Raw genomic sequence first — 21,710 nt, 5'->3', positions numbered from 1 at the left:
ATTGGGATGCCTGGATATCAGAAGCAAGTGTTAAATCTCCAGAAGATTTGCCCTTCCTAATGCAAATGGAGCAGTTCTTAGAGGGTGTTCCTGAAGAAATAGAAAGATACATCCTAAATGGGAAGCCCAAAACTGTAATTCAGGCGGGGGAGATTGGAGCCAAATGGGTGGAATTGGCAGAAAAGAAAAAAACTGGTCGCAGTTGGAGCGGATACCAGAAGGGACAACCTCAGACCACCCCTACTACCGGGGGCAGTCCAAGGCTCCAACTACACCCCAAGGGACACTCCAGACACCTTATCGTCCCGCCACACCGTTCTCCAGCAACCCACCTCGCCCCAGTGACTTGTCAGCTGGACGATGTTTTAAATGTAACGAGCCGGGGCATGTAAAGGCCAACTGCCCCAAGAACCCCAACAGATTACGTTCATTGCACCAGAATCACACCAGAGGTCCTCAGGCCCAGATACCTCCCAGATACCCACAGAGTGGAGAGAAACTGTGAGTGTGGGCGGGAAGAAGATCACCGCGTGGATGGACACTGGACCGCAAATGTCAGCTATCCATGCTTCCTTAGTGGACCCCAATTTAATTAACCCAGAGATCCAAGTGATGATTCAACCCTTCAAGTCCAATTCTTTTGACTTGCCTACAGCCAAGTTACCGGTCCAGTACAAGGGCTGGTCAGGAACGTGGACTTTTGCAGTCTATGATGATTATCCCATCCCCATGCTGTTGGGGGAAGACTTGGCCAATCATGTGAAGCTAGCCAAGAGGGTGGGAATGGTCACCCGCAGCCACGCTAAGCAAGCTGTCACACCTAGCTCTATTCCAGAAACTTCTAACAGGACCCGGTCAGAGGCAATGGAACCAGACCCCATGCCAACGTCAGCAACAGCAGTAGTGGATCCAGTTCCAGAGACCCAGACAGAGCCAGTCCCAGAACTGAAACTGGCAGAACAACCAGCACCAGACCCATTGCCAGCACTGAATCCAGTGCTTGCAACCCCAACATCAGAGGGCCCCACCGAACCTGCACTTGCAGCAGCAGATAACCCTACACAAGAAGCTCAGCCAGAGCCTGAACCCCAACATAGTGCACCAGCAGAGAGCGGTTCACAGTCAACGGAAACAGCCCCATCACCTGCATCACTTCCAGAGGGACCAAGCCCAAGTCCACAATCCACTGAGGAACTGATATCTCCAACATCAAGGGAACAGTTCCAGGCTGAACAGGAAGCAGACGAAACCCTCCAGAGAGCTTGCACCGAGGCACAGAGCAACCCATCACCTCTCAACTCTTCTGATCAATCCCGGTTTGTTGTAGAAAGAGGACTTTTATGCAAGGAAACTCTTTCTGGTGGGCACCAGGAAGACTCGCATCCTCAGAGACAGTTGGTAGTTCCAACTAAGTATCTGGAAAAGCTCTTGAGCTTAGCCCATGATCATCCTAGTGGCCATGCTGGGATGAACAGGATCAAAGACAGTTTGGGGAGGTCATTCCACTGGGAAGAATGGGCAAGGATGTTTCTGCCTATGTCCGATCTTGTGAGGTATGCCAAAGAGTGGGAAACCCACAAGACCAGCCCCTCTCCAGGTACAGGAACTAATTTCCTGGCAGGAACTATGGAAAGCCTTTGGGAAGCTCATGGGGTGAATTGCTTGGTTGCCACCCCTTACCATCATCAAACAAATGACCTGGTGGAGAAATTTAATGGAACTTTGGGGGCCATGATACATTAATTCGTAAATGAGCACTCCAATGATTGGGACCTAGTGTTGCAGCAGTTGCTCTTTGCCTACAGAGCTGTACCACATCCCAGGTTAGGGTTTTCTCCATTTGAACTTGTATATGGCCGTGAGGTTAAGGGGCCATTACCCTTTGGTGAAGCAGCAATGGGAGGAGTTTACACCTTCTCCAGGAACTAACATTCTGGACTTTGTAACCAACCTACAAAACACCCTCCAAACCTCTTTAGCCCTTGCTAAAGAAAACCTACAGGATGCTCAAAAAGAGCAAAAAGCCTGGTATGATAAACATGCCAGAGAACGTTCCTTCAAAGTAGGGGACCAGGTTATGGTCTTAAAGGTGCTCCAGGCCCATAAAATGGAAGCGTCGTGGGAAGGGCCATTCACAGTTCAAGAGCGCCTGGGAGCTGTTACTTATCTCATAGCATTCCCCACCTCCAACCGAAAGCCTAAAGTGTACCATATTAATTCTCTAAAGCCCTTTTATTCCAGAGAATTAAAGGTTTGTCAGTTTAGTCCAGGGAGGAGATGGCGCTGAGTGGCCTGAAGGTATCTACTACGAAGGGAAAAGTGATGGTGGCATGGAAGAGGTGAACCTCTCCATGGCCCTTGGGCATACGCAGCGATTTCAGATCAAGGAGCTGTACACTAGCTACATGTCGACGTTCTCAGCCACCCCAGGACTGACTGAACGGGCATACCACTCCATTGACACAGGTAATGCTCACCCAATTAAAGCCCAACCTTACCGGGTGTCTCCTCAAGCTAAAACTGCTACAGAATGGGAGATCTATAGGGTATGCTACAGATGGGTGTAATCCGCCCCTCTGGCAGTGCATGGGCATCTCCAGTGGTTCTAGTTCCCAAACCAGATGGGGAGATACGTTTTTGCGTGGACTACCGTGAGCTAAATGCTGTAACTCACCCAGACAACTATCCAATGCCACGCACAGATGAACTACTAGAGAAACTGGGACATGCCCAGTTCATCTCTACCTTGGACTTAACCAAGGGGTACTGGCAGGTACCGCTAGATGAATCCGCCAAGGAAAGGTCAGCCTTCACCACCCATGTCGGGCTGTATGAATTTAATGTGCTCCCTTTTGGGCTTTGGAATGCACCCGCTACCTTCCAAAGACTTGTAGATGGTCTCCTAGTGGGATTAGGAGAATATGCAGTCGCCTACCTTGATGATGTGGCCATATTTTCGGATTCCTGGGCAGAACACCTGGAACATCTACAAAAAGTCTTTGAGCACATAAGGGTGGCAGGACTAACTGTTAAGCCTAAGAAGTGTCAAATAGGCCTAAACAAAGTGACTTACCTTGGACACCAGGTGAGTCAAGGAACTATCAACCCCCTACAGGCCAAAGTGGATGCTATCCAAAAGTGGCCTGTCCCAAGGTCAAAGAAACAGGTCCAATCCTTCTTAGGCTTCGCCGGATATTACAGGCGATTTGTACCTCAATAAAGCCAAAACGCCGCCCCACTGACAGACCTAACCAAAAAGAAACAGCCAAATGCCATTCAGTGGACTGAAGAATGTCAGACGGCCTTTGACCAGCTTAAAGTGACACTCATGTCTGACCCTGTGCTAAGGGTCCCAGACTTTGACAAACCATTCCTAGTAACCACAGATGCGTCCAAGCATGGTGTGGGAGTAGCATCTTTCCATCATGGCCCTGGAGACTTTAGCGTACGTATTTGCGTTTCTTTTTTTGGAACGTAGTTCTGCCATAACAGATTCGTCTCCCCAACATGCAATGAGATCCAGTACCTCCCATTCGGACCAAGCTGGAGCTCATCTGCGAATCCAGGACTGCGTGGTCTCTTGTGATGGTGGACTGTGCTGATGGTCACCTGTGCTGATGGTGACCAAACAGGAAATGAAATTCAAAAGTTCCCCAGGCTTTTACTGCCTACCTGGCTAGTGCATCGGAGTTGAGAGTGTTGTCCAGAACGGTCACAAGGGAGCATTCTGGGATAGTTCCTGGAGGCCAATAACATCGAATTGCGTCCACAGTACCTGTAACCGGGAACTACAATCTCAATTTTAGCGCTACTCCACTTGCCAAGGTGGAGTACAGAAATAGGATTAAAGAGCCCTTTAAATCGAAAAAACCAGTTTGGTCGTGTGAACGGAATCAGTTTTATTTTGAATTAACTCGGCTAATTCCGAAATAACTGCGTACTGTAGACCAGGCCTAAATTTTGCTCTTTATTTGTACAGCACCTTGCACAATGGTCCTCATTCCTGGTTGGGACCTCTGAGATGTTGCTGTGATACTATAAATAATAATGATCAAGCCAAACAAGCCCTTTTGAAGCCAGTCCTTGCTATCTGTTTGGTTACGGCCCCAATTTAGCAAAAATTTTCCCCTGGGCTTAATTTGAGACTACTCACATACTTAAAAATAAATCTTTGCCCAACTGGAGCCCCAGTCAGGACCATTATGCACATGAGTATTTTCAAAATTTCAGTGGGAATACTCACAGTGAATAATTGTTAAGGATGTGCACAAGTCTTTGCAAGGGGAATCTGAATTCAGAGGTCACCAGTAAGTGTAAAAGAGACACTATCAAGGTAAAAGTCATATATTTAACAAATGCCTTTTCTGTATTTTGGATAAAACTTCAGATTCCTAAATTGTTCTGCTCAACAAAAATCCCAAGTAATTTAATGGGAGTAGCAATAGGTCCCCTTACAAGTAATGTGGTCCAGTGGATAGGGCACTGCTCAGGGTCTCAGGAGACCTGGGTGAAATCCTGGCCTCAGTGAAGTCAATGGTGAAACTCCCATTGACTTCAGTGTGTCCAGGATTTCACCTCTAGTCCCCTAGAGTCTACCACTGAGTTGCTGTAGTATCTAAGGCAAGTCACTTCACCCCTCAATTTTCCTTTCTCCATCTTCTTTATTTAACCCCTGATTCTGTAAAGACTTATGTATGTGCTTAACTTTATGCACCGTAGGCAGTTCCATTGATATACAGTATCTGGGCCTTAGACTGTACAAGGAGCTGGTATTAAAAACCAGGAAAATGTTTCACCTTTTTTCATTGAAAATTCCAAATTTTGAAGTGTTGTAACCAGCTCTGTATCTGTAGAGTCTCTAACACGGAGATGTGTGTTTGTACAGAGCCTTGCACAAATGGGGCCACTAGGGGTTTCTGTAATAAATAAAATAGTGTCCTGTTCAATATTTCTCCTTTGTTTACTTTCACTCTACTTGAACACTGATACTAGATTAGCATGACAGGGTACATACATGGTGCCCTTGCCTCTTCCATGAATACAAATGGCTCGGAGACCCTTTTGCTTGAAAACACCAGTATGTACTTTATTTACAGTGTCTAATTACCCCCACCAATACATATCTGCGCACCTTTAATGAGGCCTTTACCAGAGAGCACCTCTTGTCAGACTCTGTTAACTTTCACCCTCCCCTTTTTCCTCACTTACTTACTTCCTGTGCTCTTTTTGAACCACTTGTCTGTTAATTGGCTAATTAGCTCATGGACCTCCAAACCCCACTCTGGCCTAGTAATGGGGCACATCTCCTGACCAATTAGGCCTGAGGATGGGAGACTTTTCAAGCTCGATCACTCAGCCGCTCTCTCACCACGAGTCAGTTTCACCATCAGAGAATGTATTTGACTTCCCTGCAAAGGAACACTTAAATTTTTTTTTGAATTTGCATTTTTAAGGAAGATCTGTTTTACGCTTTTCATTCTTACTAGTTTTTGTAAAAAACTTTGTTGTTTAGAACAAACTTAAATGGGGAACTATTTAACTTAGCTGTTTTTATACTGGCCTCTGCACATTTACCAAGGGCCCCGTGAGCAATTTGTGTGAACTTTCACAACTAACCAACACAGTGTGGATAGCATGTGTCGAAACCTCAGAGAGAATTTAGCCATCAGTGCATTGAGTTAAAAATGTGCTGAAAGCTTTTGAATAATTAATAAATTGGAGGCAATTGCAGTCTGTTTTCAAATATTCCCCAAGCAGATAAAGAAGCTATATTTGTTGTATAAATTATTTGTGAACTATTTATTCAGCACTAATTAGACGTAATAGAGTAGTATGTTATGGAGAGAGGATCACTATTAAGCAAAACGCTTCTGATTATAATTCCTTTAAAACATTACCGCCTTGGATCCTGATCCTCAAGCGTTTATGCAGGTGTGTAATTTCTTGCATGTGAGTAGTACATATTGACTGTGTAGAGTTAAGCATGTGAGTGTTTACAGGTTTGGGCCTGCATAAATATGGCAGAGGTATGAATATAGGAATAGGAGCACAATGCACATTCATTACACAAGGAAGTGCTATTTTGTGAAGGAAAAGCTATGAAATTGGATTCCGACTATAAATAACTTACTATTATTTACTATTTATGTTGTGATAGCCCTCGAAGGCCCCAGTCAGAATCCATTTGCCATCATGCTGTGTGTGTTGTACTTGCTGGCTATATTTTTTAAACAACTGTTTCAGAAAAAAACAATATGGAACACCATAAATCATCTCACACATACAGTATCTTAATAGACTCTAAATTATTTCCCAATGTGTCTAAAATCTACACAGAAACCGCTGTGATCACCCGTTAGACAGGTTTTCTCATCTGGCATGCTTTTGGGGGAATTAATTTCCTTTGGGTGACCTCAAAGGAGGATTTCTGCAACCTTTGACTCCATACCTCTTTTACCAACAGCTTACCAGTTAGCAGCAGTTCTTCTCATCCATTCCTCCAACCAGTCACTGAGTAGAGTTACCAGCTCCAGCCCAAATCTCCAAATGAAGCATACATGCAGTGATTTCAGAACTTGCCTCTCTGGGGCAAAATTCTGCTCTCAATTACACCAGAAAACCATTGCCTAGGTAGAAATTCTGTTCTCATTTATACCCATCTATCTAGGCATATTTTAATATCACATTGACCACTATGCCTGAGCAACTGGTTTCTAGAATGATGTTGTGAGGTCACTACTTAGTATAATTCCCCAGCACATGGTTAAAACTCAGAGCTCCATTGCAATGATTTATTTATTGGTCTAGCTCACGGAGAATGTAGTATAGGCATGCGATGTATTTTTCTGCCTCTCTGCTAACTAATCTCATTTCTGTAAATTGCTTGGACTGTGTCTAACTGGATCTGATACATGTCATCCTTATCCTCCTATCTGACACTAACTACTGAGGAAAAAAGAAAAGGAGGACTTGTGGCACCTTAGAGACTAACACATTTATTTGAGCATAAGCTTTCGTGAGTTACAGCTCACTTCATCGGATGCATTCAGTGGAAAATACAGTGGGGAGATTTATATACACAGAGAACATGAAACAATGGGTGTTACCATACACACTGTAAGGAGAGTGATCACTTAAGGTGAGCTATTACCAGCAGGAGAGTGGGGGGGCGGGGGGGGATCTTTTGTAGTGATAATCAAGGTGGGCCATTTCCAGCAGTTGACAAGAACATCTGAGAAACAGTGGGCGGTGGGGGGGGATAAACATGGGCAAATAGTTTTACTTTGTGTAATGAACCATCCACTCCCAGTCTCTATTCAAGCCTAAGTTAATTGTATCCAGTTTGCAAACTAATTCCAATTCAGCAGTCTCTCATTGGAGTCTGTTTTTGAAGTTTTTTCGTTGAAGTATTGCCACTTTTAGGTCTGTAATTGAGTAACCAGAGAGATTGAAGTGTTCTCTGACTGGCTTTTGAATGTTATAATTCTTGAGGTCTGATTTGTGTCCATTTATTCTTTTACGTAGAGACTGTCCAGTTTGACCAATGTGCATGGCAGAGGGGCATTGCTGGCACATGATGGCATATCACATTGGTAGATGTGCAGGTGAACGAGCCTCTGACGGTGTGGCTGATGTGATTAGGCCCTATGATGGTGTCTCCTGAATAGATATGTGGACACATTTGGCAACAGGCTTTGTTGCAAGGATAGGTTCCTGGGTTAGTGGTTCTGGTGTGTGGTGTGTGGTTGCTGGGGAGTATTTGCTTCAGGTTGGGGGGCTGTCTGTAAGCAAGGACTGGCCTGTCTCCCAAGATCTGTGACAGTGATGGGTCATCCTTCAGGATAGGTTATAGATCCTTGATGATGCGTTGGAGAGGTTTTAGTTGGGGGCTGAAGGTGACGGCTAGCGGCATTCTGTTATTTTCTTTGTTGGGCCTGTCCTGTAGTAGGTGACTTCTGGGTACTCTTCTGGCTCTGTCAATCTGTTTCTTCACTTCAGCAGGTGGGGTATTTTAGTTGTAAGAATGCTTGATTGAGATCTTGTAGGTGTTTGTCTCTGTCTGAGGGGTTGGAGCAAATGCGGTTGTATCGTAGAGCTTGGCTGTAGACAATGAATCGTGTGGCGTGGTCTGGATGAAAGCTGGAGGCATGTAGGTAAGTATAGCGGTCAGTAGGGTTCTGGTATAGGCTGGTGTTTATGTGACCATTGCTTATTAGCACTGTAGTGTCCAGGAAGTGGATCTCTTGTGTGGACTGGTCCAGGCTGAGGTTGATGGTGGGATGGAAATTGTTGAAATCATGGTGGAATTCCTCAAGGGCTTCTTTTCCATGGGTCCAGATGATGAAGATGTCATCAATGTAGCACAAGCAGAGTAGGGGCATTAGGGGAGGAGAGCTGAGGAAGTGTTGTTTTAAGTCAGCCACAAAAATGTTGGCATACTGTGGGGCCATGTGGGTACTCATAGCAGTGCCACTGATTTGAAGGTATACATTGTCCCCAAATGTGAAATAGTTAGGGATGAGGACAAAGTCACAAAGTTCAGCCACCAGGTTTGCCGTGACATTATCGGGGATACTGTTCCTGACGGCTTGTAGTCCATCTTTGTGTGGAATGTTGGTGTAGAGAGCTTCTACATCCACAGTGGCCAGGATGGTGTTTTCAGGAAAATCACCGATGGATTGTAGTTTCCTCAGGAAGTCAGTGGTGTCTCGAAGATCGCTGGGAGTGTAGGGCCTGAGGAGGGAGTCTACATAGCTAGACAATCCTGCTGTCATTGTGCCAATGCCTGAGATGATGGGGCATCCAGGATTTCCAGGTTTATGGATCTTGGGTAGCAGATAGAATACCCCTGCTCGGGGTTCTAGGGGTGTGTCTGTGCAGATTTGTTCTTGTGCTTTTTCAGAGAGTTTCTTGAGCAGATGGTGTAGTTTCTTTTGGTAACCCTCAGTGGGATCAGAGGGTAATGGCTTGTAGAAAGTGGTGTTGGAGAGCCTAGCAGCCTCTTGTTCATATTCCGACTGAGAAAAAGGAGTCTTTTAGATCCAAACCAATTTTTAAAATAATAAATTGTCTCACTAGATGCAAACTGCAAGAAGATTTATGAACTCCAGAATACAAACAGGCTGAAGTCTTGTTGGAAGAAATGCAAAGGCACTTTACATGGTCCTCCCTGACTCAGACAAACAGGCAAACCCAGCTATAGTATGACTCAGTTGTAGGATCATTCTGCATCTGTTGTATAATTAAATCAATTGTTCATTCTATTTGTGCCATATCTGTTTCTCTTCCTCTCTGTCCTGTGCCTGGAGTTTAGTTTGGGTAACTCTTGACATAGGAGACAGGTAGTTTTATTTGCATAAGAGAATATGCTTTGTTAAATTTACATATTATGAAAATTATGCAGTGTACTGGGTTTGTTAGAAAAGATCAAATGCAAAGTTAAAATTTGTTTTTTCCTCCTTTTAAATAACTTTACACTTGATCCTGCGGTTCATACTAAGGAAAACAAACAAAAACACCACATTTAAACCACGGGTAATTTTGCAGGATTGAAGGCTGCAAATCTTCATACAAGTCTCAGATTATATGAACCACACATTGCTTTTTATCTTGTTCTTATTATGTTCTTAATGTCTGACAGTGCAGAGGGACAGAAATCATTGTCATGCTTCAGTTACACGTTCCTTATTTTTCTGCACATTACTGTAATGCCAAGATATTTAATTTGTACAGTAGTTCTCTTTGCTGCATCATTCATAGGTTATTTAACTTTGAACCTTTGCCAAATAACTTTTTTCTTAATAACTTGCATTCTGCAAAACCCTGAATAGCCACAATTTTGTACTGATTACATGAGTCTCTTAAAGGTGAAGATTCAGATCTCAAAGATATTTAGGCTCCTAATTTCCAATGGTGTTTGTATAGCTGGTTGAGTTGCAGGTACAAAACATAGCATTTCCATCCCAAAAAGTTCAAAAATCAGGAGTCAGGCCTCAAAAATCCATTAAATTAGCTTAGAAATCATGGGACTTTTTAAAAATAACAGTAACACTTGGGTTCTTTTGCTTTGCTTTCTGGTCTCAGAGCCTTTGGGATACACTCAAGTCACATTTTCCAGCTTTCTCCTGTACTGCAACAGATAGGAACTTAATTTCTTTTTTAAAAGGGAGCTGAGGTTGTCATGTAATCACTTGACTCCAGGAGCTGGTGCTCTGAGGAAAAACCCACAATATCATGAGACTTGTGTTAAACTCACAAGAGTTGGCAACACTCTGTTATAAGCTTGATTGGAAGCACCTGTGTGGGCGTCAACATTTTTCAACAGGGAGCTTTGAGAAGCCCCAAACCTATTGTGCATTAAATAAAAGAACAAAAAATACAGCCAGGTCCTGAATCCAGGTGGCAAGACCTCACAGCACTCCTATTACATCAGAGGCTAGGAGTCATGCATCTTCACATAAAGATCCCTGTTGCAAGATCTGGCCCTATGCAAGCAGGCCTATGGAGTGACAGCCAAGTTTTGAAGAAGAAAAGTGTATTTTCTACATAGTTAGGAGTACGGAAATAGGCCCCTACATTTTGTCTAGGGATCTCATACTTAAGAAACTGTGATTTAAAAGTGCTGTTTGCAATGTTCTGTTCCATTCCTTATAGGTCAAATTACCATGCTACGAATTTGATTGTTCCCATATGTCAAAAATGTTTTCATTGCTCTTTCTATTTTTAATTTATTTTGAATTAGGGTGTTACCAAGTTTGAAAATCAGCTGCCAAACAAACAACCCTATCAAAATACAGCATGTGAGATGAAAATTAAGTAATTAACATGCCAAATAACTTATTCAAGAGAGGCTCAACTTCAAATTCTCTCTCTCTCATTCCAAATGAAAAGCTGACAAACATGCTAAGCAAAATCCTAACAATCCTTCATTCTTCCATCAGACCTACTGAAAAACAACAAAACAGAACAGAGGACATTTTTATGCTGCTAGAATTGGACAAACAGGCAAAGGGTTAGTTTCTGAGCTGTTTCAGGGGATCAAGAATTTCAGATGTCGTATTAACTACAATGACTATTTTGCAAGAAAATTTTTCATCTCTACATCACTTCACATACATTTTCACATGCTACTTTGTTGTTTTTTCTTTAATGCAAGGATTGTTTGTTTAAATGAGGAGGGGAAAGGATCTGATAGAAGCTGTCTGAGCAGGGTCAGGCTGTGATAAGTCTTTACATGGATGATAAAGGAGGGAGTGAGCAAAGAGCCTCACATGACTGTAGGCTCTGTGCTTGGGGGAGCATAAGGATTGTTTCTCAGTGTGGCCCTAAGGGGGCAGGGAGAATCTGGGGCAAAGGCTTTCTCTCTCCATTACAGACTGGCCCAGATGGTGCACCATCCATCACAGATACTGTGTGGACATAGTGGCCTGGTTAGTGTTCAAAGAGCCCTGAGCTCCTTGGGGCAGCTCAGCTCTGCACTACCTCTATTCAGACATGTGGCTAAATGTCACAATTTGACATGCAGTTCAAATGAGAGCACAGATTGAATGGGGGCCCCTATGTTAATGAGCAAGTGGGTATGGATAGCTGTCCACTTGGGGGCAGTTACATTTTTCTTCACATTTGTTGAAAATCTGAGAAGCTGTTCAGACTGTTAGGGGCCCTGACCCTGCACCCACTTCATTTGCCTTCATTGGGAGCTCTTCACGTAGCGGGTAGTTGTAGGATCAGTGCACAACCAGGTCAGATTATAGCCTACATTTTGATTTGCAGCACATGATTCAATTAACTCCTGAACATAATTCTGATCCTTTGCATGTGGACATCATTGCCCCAACTACATGCTTAAAATGCAATCTTGGAAATCTTGCCTTACTCAGATATACTGGTGTCTACTCAAGGGATCTTTTGGAAAAAAAAGTCCCATTCTTGGTCTTCAACTGGTGGTAGCAATTGTGGGAGCACTAGTGTAGACAAGGTAGTGCTGCTTTTGGTGTTTAATGCTATATTGTCTTAACCTCTTCAGAGCAGGTCTAAACCACAGTGTTAAAAACTGACAGCCATAGAAGCCTCCTCTTCACCACAGCTCCCATGGTTGCTACCTACCATAGTTGGAAATGGGCCACCATTAGCAAGCGTGGGAATTTATATGCAAAAATCTTAGTATAGACATAGTATAGACAAACTCCAACCTCAAATACACAGGGGACTTTGGTAGCAGCGATCTACAGCAGCTTGTACAGATCTGCGGGGCAGAATTTGGTCTTTCATTTACTGCCAATCAAAATCCCTAATAGGTTTACACATTTTTATATCTATATATCATTACAATTTTAAAATATGTTGGAGGAGAAAAGAGGACTGAATAAAAACAGCAACCAGTGCTAGCACTAACAAAGTTAACAATACAACATTTAGGTAATAAGGTGCTTTTATGCACAGCAGGAATTGTAGCAATTGCTATTAATCTTCTTATTGAGTAATGGGAAAATACCTGCATGATAGCCCATTTACAGATCTAAGGGAAGGCACCATAAGCCGGCATTGATACAAATCTGCTATTTTGTCCCTGGAGTTGCAGACAATCAAGTATTTATTCCAAGTATGTATTTACCACGGCAGATGGCATCACAGTTGCTCAGTGTGGGGGACGAAGTGTCCCTCAATTAGCTTACAATAAATGGTAAGAACTCTTCTGATTATGTATCTTTGCCTTTATCTTTACTTTGTTGTTTAGAGGATAATGTGTAAAATGGCACCTGGACTTATAACGATTGTAGAGGGAGAGAGTGGGGAGAGGAAGGACTGAGGTTGAATTTACTTTCCAGAACAGCTGTTGCTCTATAGGAGCTGCCATAGCTCTACTTCTTATTGTTCAGTGTGTTATTAACATTAACACGTACATGTTTAGGAGCCTACTCCAGTGCACACTTCCCACCAGGGTGGATAAAAATCAATGATTTTTTAAAAAAAAATTTGGATTTTTTTTATTTAAATTGGATTTTTTTGATAAAATGCTTTGAGGAAAAAAGCCTATATAAAGATCATTTTAATTAAGATACATTATAGCTCAAAAATATCACATCATGGAATAGGGATTATAAATTCTAATTCTTATAGTATGAAACAATATAGTCATGTAATGTTTAAGAAAAGTTTTGTAAATGAGTTCCAATAGTTCATGGATTAGGGACCCAATTTTATGGTGTTCTATGGGCTTCTGCAGAGATTATTTAGGTTAATCTTTCTATCTACCCAATGGGACTCAGTGCTCAGTCTAGAAGATACCATCAGAGATGCTTAGTTTTGCAGTTCTCAAACTGTGGATTTGTGTCTTCAGAGATAACATACTTGTTAACAGCAAAACTGTTTTAAGTAAATAATATATAGAGGTGAGAAATAACAGACCTCAACCCTGTTGTCCCTCTGCAAATTTGTGTACTCAGAGTCAATCCCTTACCTCTCTCTAAAAGTGCAAAGTTTCAAAAAGTTCAATGAATAGAAGATTGTTGGGGATGGAATAGATCTGGCCAAGGAGAAGTCTGGAGATAAATGTGAGAAGGGAGGGACAGGCAGTAGAAACAAAAGTGAAACTGTTTGAGCAGCATATTCCAGAAGTCTTGAGGTCTTTCTGAGTGTAGCCTTCATTCATTTGAGATCTACCATACCATTCTCTCACTAAAAGGGAAAACCTATAAGGGTAGCAGGCCGTGAAAGAGACCCAGTTTGGGAATAAGAACCATTCAAGAAATATATGTTTCCTGATGATGTTTTAAAGAAAGTCACACCAGTGAACTGGTAGAAGTCACTTAAGCACCTGGATTCAGAGACTGTTGAAATGATAATCTCACTTTTAACAGCAGTAGCTTCTTCTGCTGCTGTAGAAAGAATATTTTCTTCCTTTGGACCAATAATTCATTCCAAACTGAGAAATCGTTTGGGACCTGAAAAAGCAGGAAAGCTTGTTTTTCTTTTCCATATTATGAACAAACAGGAAAATGAAGGTGAAGATGACTGAGCTGCAGAAGCCAATATTTTAAGTTTCTCATGTTGACCTGGCTGACATAGTCTATTTGTTTTTTTTTTAAATTATTCAACTATTTTAGTTAAAAACAATTTTAATAAAAACAAACCTGATTTTTAAAAACTTGAATGTTTAACTAAATTCAAAAATTCACGTGTGTGTTTTGTTAAAATATTATGTTTGTGGTTGAAGAAAAAAATCCAGAATACATAATGTTGTTGTTTTAGTTAAATAAAACAACAAATATCTGTCTGGAGATGTTCTCCTCCTAATACAGCATGGCAAGAAAATCCTCCAAATATTAGTGATTAACTTGTTGAATTGGAGATAGTTCACCTCTCAATGACTTCATAAATATCTGCTTCAATCACCTTTGGTAAATGAAATAACCAATCATTCATTTTCTGATATAGCTGTAAAATGAATCTGAAAAGTTTTCCAAATAAATCACTTAAAAAAAATGTATAGTGTGTACCTTCTAAAACTGAAACCTACATCCATCTCTGAGTTGTGAAGAATATGTATTAAGGTTATAACAACCAACAAGAATGCCCTTTTACGTAGAAATCCATGATTAAATCGAGTCTTCCTGACTAGTGATTTAAATCAAATCCACCCTGCTTTCTACAGTAAAAGTACTATAGATGAGTTGGAGTGTGTCTAAAACGTATCTTAAAGTTTAGTCAGTTGGCCGTGTCTGCAAATGAAAACTCTCCCCTCTTTTTGATGCTCCTCCCTTGACTCTCTCCCTTATCTGCTTCCTTATTCATAATTTTTCTTTTTGTTCGATTTGTAGAGAGGCATAGTGTCTATGTAGGTATTTTATACACGTGTATATGCATATATAAAATTATCATGAAATATGTAATACATATTGACTCATGAATATAAGGTACAATGACTTCATGTGTCCCTTTAGGAAGGACAGAATCTCTCCTTCCCAACAGCACGCAGCTCCTGTTTCTTACCCTGCAGAGCTGCAGGATAAGGTTTTGCCCCCCTCCCCTACTAAAAAGACTGACACATATGCTTAACTTTTATACATCGGAGAAGTCCCATTGAAGTCAGTGGGGCTAGTCATGTACATATAAAGTTAAGCACGTAGTGTTGTTTGTGAATCTTTGTTTGGTCAAAGCCTTTAAAGCTGTGGAGGTAATACATGCACTTGTGTGAAGGTAATAAGCATGTGAAAAATGATGGAAGCTTGTGATAAAATGCAGTCAAGCAAGAAATGAATTGATTATGTGCCTTTAATTTGCACAGTTGGATTCATGGTAACCAAGGCAGCTAGCTTTACAGGCAAAGGGATATAAAATACCTTTAATAAAATGCTTAAGAACTCACTAAAACATTCCCAAAATTGTTTGTTTGTTTTGTAATACACATGGCAAATACAGAATACAAGAGGGTGCATTTGCAGTGACCCGCATAACTCACTGGCAGATCTGTCACTCATGAGTAATGGATCCATCCCAAACTCCAGCTAAGCCTTCACAGCCCAGTGAGCCATCGCGTATACCATTTACACATATGCCAAGCAATCTGTAAATTGTTGATGTAAAATTATCCTAAACTGTATCTCAACTTCTCTAGGCACAAGCAGCCTTTAGTGGGTAATATGTTTATGCTGCTGGTGAAACCCACCCTGAAAGGCTGTAGCTCATTAGCTTTGAGTGTCGCATTTGTGGTCTCCATTTAATTCCTTTTGGTTTGTTTATTCAGTGAGATATACTGCTTCAATACTATGGTGACAGGAGCTTTACAAATAGATAGCTAGAGCAGATGGACAGAAAGCATGGTCAGATTGGTTAGGTGAGTTTCAAGACATTTCTAAGTTAAGATTTTGTCATGAATTTTTGTAACAGTTAAAGAAAATTACAAAAAAATAGTATTTATAACTTATCACAATATGGTTAAAATATAAGCTATAAGCTCATGAAATATGACAAATCACTACAAATCTTTAAGGAATCTAATATTAAAATTTCACCTAAACAGTATTTTTGAAGCAAAATTCTTTCATGCTCAGACATCACATGATTCAGTGATTACAGAAATATTTTTAATGTTGGAGGATAATTTTAATTGCAGCCATATGGTCTTCTTTAAAATCAGACACTCAGTGCTACAACTGTAGGTGATGTTCATTACCTTTATTAAAAAAAACAAACAACTTTGATCTAGATCAGTTGGTATAGGTAACAGAGTAACATCCTAATAATCAAAAGCAAAAGTAACCCGTGAGCACCTGATAGCCCCAGGAAAAGCAAACTGTTGCATGGACAAATGAGGGAAGAGATGACAAATTGCTAAAACACCACTTGTTTAGAAGAGGAAAGGAGAGGAGGCCAGTCCTTGCCCTGAAAATGTGCCACAGACAGTGGCTGGAAGTATGTTAGCCTAGAGGATCTGCAAGGAAAATGTGGACCAAACCACAGATCTCATTACAGCCATGAACAATATCTGTCCCTACGTTTGTCTTTCAGTTGCTCTCCCATCTAGGTTGTCCCTTTCCCCCTCTGCGCACATATGAAATTTGCAGGAGTAGTTAATGTTTAAACTTTCAGCATCCATTTACGCTGCCAGTTTGCTCTGTATATTATAGTGCTTTCCTATGGTGGGAACATGACACTTGCAGAGGCTTTTCCCTGATTTCACCTACATCTGCCTTTGGGTATGGACTGAATTCCATTGTATCTTGTTGGCGCAGGGGAGCTGTCAGTAGTTATGCAGAAGAGCATGGAAGAGACATGCCATGTAGCCACCATTCCCCTCTGAATGCCACCCTCCCTGTCACTGCATTTTAACAATCACTAATGCAATTTTGTTCCCCTCCCTGATGAACAAGGGAGAGGAGCATAAAAATTGTTGCCTTAGGGACAGATCCAGCTCCCCAGATAATGCGATCCAACTCCCCAGAGCTGGATCCTTGTTCATCAGGGAGGGGAACAAAATTGCATTAGTGATTGTTAACTTAAACAGGATTTAGGTAGTCATAGAAAAGAGCTGAAAATAATAGAAATCCATAGTACTGTCAGCCATTTACTTTCAATAGTAGAAAGTTACTAGCGTAAGTTTTAAACTGTCCTAAAACAACAAAAGCAAGGCAGTTCTAAATTTGCCAGATGTTTATCTGCTGTTCAGGTGTTGGTTTTGGTTGCATAATCTAATTATAAACCTGAAAGTTATGAATCGGTAGTGAGGAACTTGTCCAGTTTTAAAGCTTAATGACATTTTGAAAAGTATGCACAAATGTCACTGGCAGAGGGCCTCCTTGGTTAATAGGATATTCTCCTCCTCTCACTGAGTCTAAATGCACATATGACACTGAATATTTTAAATTGGCATGGACTGGACTGTATTTTGTTCGAAATAAATTTAATTCACTTTTTTATTATTGATATTTGTGCACCAAGAAATATGTAGATTTTCATTGTTTTCTATAGTTGGTTATAGTAGTGGACCTTGAAAACTTGCCATGTTCCTTAACTAAATAAGTATTTGCAATTAGATAATCTCAGTATTTGATATATTCAAGTATCAGAGGGGTAGCCGTGTTAGTCTATATCCACAAAAAATGACGAGGAGTCCGGTGGCACCTTAAAGACTAACATTTATTTGGGCATAAGTTGTTTTTTGTGGACACAGACTATTTCCTATAGTAAGTATAGGGAAATACTGTACAAAGGAATAGTGTAGATAGCAAGGTAACCTTCATCTTAAGTAAAATTGGCAAATGGATAAGGGCCAAAGGGCCACTGCTCCAGTTCGGAGCCTGATCCATCAAGGTGATGAGGACTAACAAATAATAGAGAGGAAAAATGCTCCAGTGATAGGGTATGATAATCAGGAGAGCCTGGTTCAATTCCGTTACCTTGAGCAAGTCACAATATCTCTGAGCCTCGGTTCCCCATCTATAAAAGGGGGATAATAGCACTTACCTACATCACAGGCATGCTCTAAGAGTAAATTCATAAAAAGATTGAGATACTCAGATACTACATCGAAGTGAGCTCTAGCTCACGAAAGCTTATGCTCAAATAAATTTGTTAGTCTCCAAGGTGCCACAAATCCTCCTTTTCTTTTTGCAGATACAGACTAACACGGCTGCTACTCTGAAACCCATCAGATACTATAGTAAAATAGAGTCTTGTAAGCACTTAATGTAGATAGGTGTTAAGCTTCAACATACTATTCAGACTGGGAGTTGACACTAGCATTTTGGTTGAAGCACTCAGCAACATGCAGAATTGTTTCCTACCTAATAACAAAGTCCTGACACTTCTTTCTGAGAATTTCTAGACTTACACAGCTTTAATTCACACATATGTATCAGACTTTTTCTATTTCACCTAATTGCACAATTTTACAGTTGCATTTGCAGATGCGTTGAATTTGCTTCTGCCACCACCCATAAACTGCCTCTATTATAGGCACCAAATTCAGCAAACACGCAAAGCTTCAGGTATACACATGACTACTTTAGCAACAATCTGCAAATGATGTGATAGTTGTCCCGTGAACCAGAGCAAAACACCTGTTTAAGTCAAGACAACATGAACATGGAAAAAAGTTATACTTTTTTTTAAAAAATCTCTGGATGTTGCCCTGGGCATCCAGGCCACTGGTTAATACATTAAAATGACTCAAATGAGAAAAGATGTAATATAAAATAGTTGTATGTAACAATCTCTCATTTGTGTAAACTCTTAAGATTTCTGTCATATAAATTGACTCAAATCACCTGAGTCCTAAAACTCAATATTACAAGGCTTGATTGCTAGTAATAAATTCAGGTCTTTGGCCGGTCAGAGCCTTTGATCTAACACTTGCCATTATTAACATTGTAACATTTTCTGTACCTATATTTTCCACTTGATTTGCATAAAATTCATCCTCATTACTTCATGAAAAAGCTTGCTGTTGCTTTAAAAAATGGAGTTGAAAACTTAAATAGCGTCTGTGTGGCATCAGTCCTAAAAAGAGATTTGAATATACAAAAAAATATTAGTTTTGGTTTGCTAAATTTAAACACCCCCCCCTTCCACACCTGTTTGCAGCCTAGTGGTAAAATATTTATTTATATTTTTAGCAGTGGATTATTTGTTCTTGAGAGGTTTTATTAGGTGAGCAAACTTACACATTTAAAGGACCACACTTCAAATAACAGTATTACCAATTTTGATTTAATGGGTTTAAAGTATTTAGGTACCAAGTAATGTAACAATTAATCTGTAGATGATGCAATGATTGTTCTTCAGGTTAGCATTAATCTCCCCCAAAAGGATGTGCTTATCTACAATGCTGTCACTTGGTGCTCATAAATAAAAATAAAAAAATGATTTACAACATGGATATACAAACTCTTCTGGAATTCATGCAAGATAGTCTTTCTAGAATCCATGGCCATCATTAAAAATTAAACAGGTCTGTTCAATTCTTGGCCACATTTTTTTCCATTTAAAATTAGCTAGTGAGCAGCATACACCAAATACCCTCAGAATTTGTGATCTTTGCACTTTGCCATAAATTGTTCCTGCGTTCATATTGGTGCATCACATGTGAACCATTCAAAATCCTTTTCAATGTTTTAAGCTCTGTATCACTCTGCCTGAAGTTGGTCACGACCATGTGTGCCAACCTCAGAGCAGACTGTCAAAAAGCAGGGCAGACAGCCCAAACAGGTTGTATGTTCTATCATTAGATTTCACCAACCCAGTAGCAAACATGAATTCGTGAAGCACTGTAACAGTCTTACCAGGGAGTCAAAGACAGTCCTCTTGGCCATTTCAGTCTATCTTGCCACCCAGGCAAGCTGGACTTAGTGATAGTTGGTTGCCATACACCAATGCTCACAAGAGAGTCAGGTTGCTTCCAGTCCCAAGAGCCCAGTCACTTACCCCGGGTCAATTTGTACCTCAGATCTCACACCAAAGACAACGCTTGTAAACTAACTAACTAGGAAAAAGAAATGAGAAAATTATTCACAGGTTAAAGCGGGCAAACATACACACAAATGAGTTACATTCTGTGGTTCCAAAGGGTGACAGAGTTGTAGTAATCTATCTGTAAGATAGTAAGACTATCGAATGTCTTTTAGGGCTAAACCAGGCTGACCCTGGGGAATCCCTGCTTCTGTTTCATAGCTCCAGCTCTGTGAGAGTGCAAACAGTAAAGAGATGAACATTTTTCATGTCAGCTATCTTTATTTCCTTCTTTCAATATTCATTCAAGATGGGATAAGCCCTTTTGCAAATTAGCAAAGTCTTTGTATTGCGATGTTCCACAACACCCCATTTAGTTTTGATAGTCCTTCCTGACAGGCAAGAAGAGGTAATACCTTTCATAGGCATTTAACATTTTACAGTAGGTAAGTTTTCTCTTGTTTGTGGAGATACATAGTTCAGAACAAACATTTTACAGCTATATAGCAGACACTCAAGTACTACCTTATAGCACAGGTTATGGGTATTATACATGGGATTAACCGATGTAGCAATTTACAAGCAGTTCATAAAGTCTAAACACATTATTGTAAGTTCAATACCCATCTTAACACACAGGTGAGCTGGATCGGTTTTCAGCAATGAATTTGTCAGTGCTTGGCTGAGACCTAAAGCCTTGACAAGAGCTGGCACCTAGTCTGCCAGTGTCACTCGGTAGAGCCATATTTAAAAAAAATGTAAAAAAAAAATTAAGTGTGTAAGTGTAAGCCAGGAAAACACTCACCCTCATCTAAGTAAGCTATTCTCTGGTTCTAAACATTAAATAAAGCCTCAATCCAGCAAAGGATTTTAGCAGTAGTCCCATTGACTTCAATAGGGATAATCACTTTACAAATTAAGCACATGCTCAAGTACTGTGCTAAATTAGGGCCAAGTTTTGTAGCCCATGAATGTATGTTCCTCTATATATTTTCTGGGGCTTGCATTATTATTTGCAAAATCACAGGACTATTTCACTTCAAGACCTTTGTGTGCCTTCTAGGAAAACCAAGCAAACCAACAACAAGCCACTTACATTCTCAGTTTGAATTTATGAAACCATTGCAATACCTTTAAACAGTGATTCATAATGTTTGTAGTTCTGCCTTTTGTTTGTCTGTCCTGGGATTCTGCATAGCACCCAATATTCTGTGGGGTTCACACAGGCACAGAACCACACAAAGCACATTGCAGGACCGGGGCTCTAAATCCTTACATTTCTTTTTCAGTTACAGGAAAATCTGTATCCAAAATGTTTTGACAACATTAGAAATGTTAGATTTAAACAGGGGGAAGGTAAAGATTAAAAGAGGTTTAGTGTAGGGTCAATAAAATCAAAGACATAAACTTAAAAGGAAATCAATGGCCTGGGTTTTCAAAAGTAGGTGCAGCTCCCCCAAGACAAGGGGAGAAAGGGAGCTGCCCTCATGTCAGAGGCAACTCTCGCCCAGAGCTGGCCTTACCATGAGGTGAGCTGAGGCTACCGCCTCAGGTGCCAGACTGTGGGCAGGGCAGGGGGCGCCACTAGGACCCAGAGTTTCAGAGTTTTGGCCCAAGTGAGGTGGAATGGGGGCATCATTTGAGCTTCTCGCCTCAATGTTGTGGGCCCTGCCCTCACCCTGTGCCCCAGTGTGCCTGGGATGGGTCCCCAGCTAACCGCCAGCTGCTGCCTCCCACTGTGACATGATTCCCCCCATGAGTCC

The sequence above is a fragment of the Lepidochelys kempii genome, chromosome 5, assembly GCF_965140285.1.
Source record: "Lepidochelys kempii isolate rLepKem1 chromosome 5, rLepKem1.hap1, whole genome shotgun sequence".
Classification (NCBI taxonomy): Eukaryota; Metazoa; Chordata; order Testudines; family Cheloniidae; genus Lepidochelys; species Lepidochelys kempii.
This window is presented reverse-complemented; position numbering follows the sequence as displayed.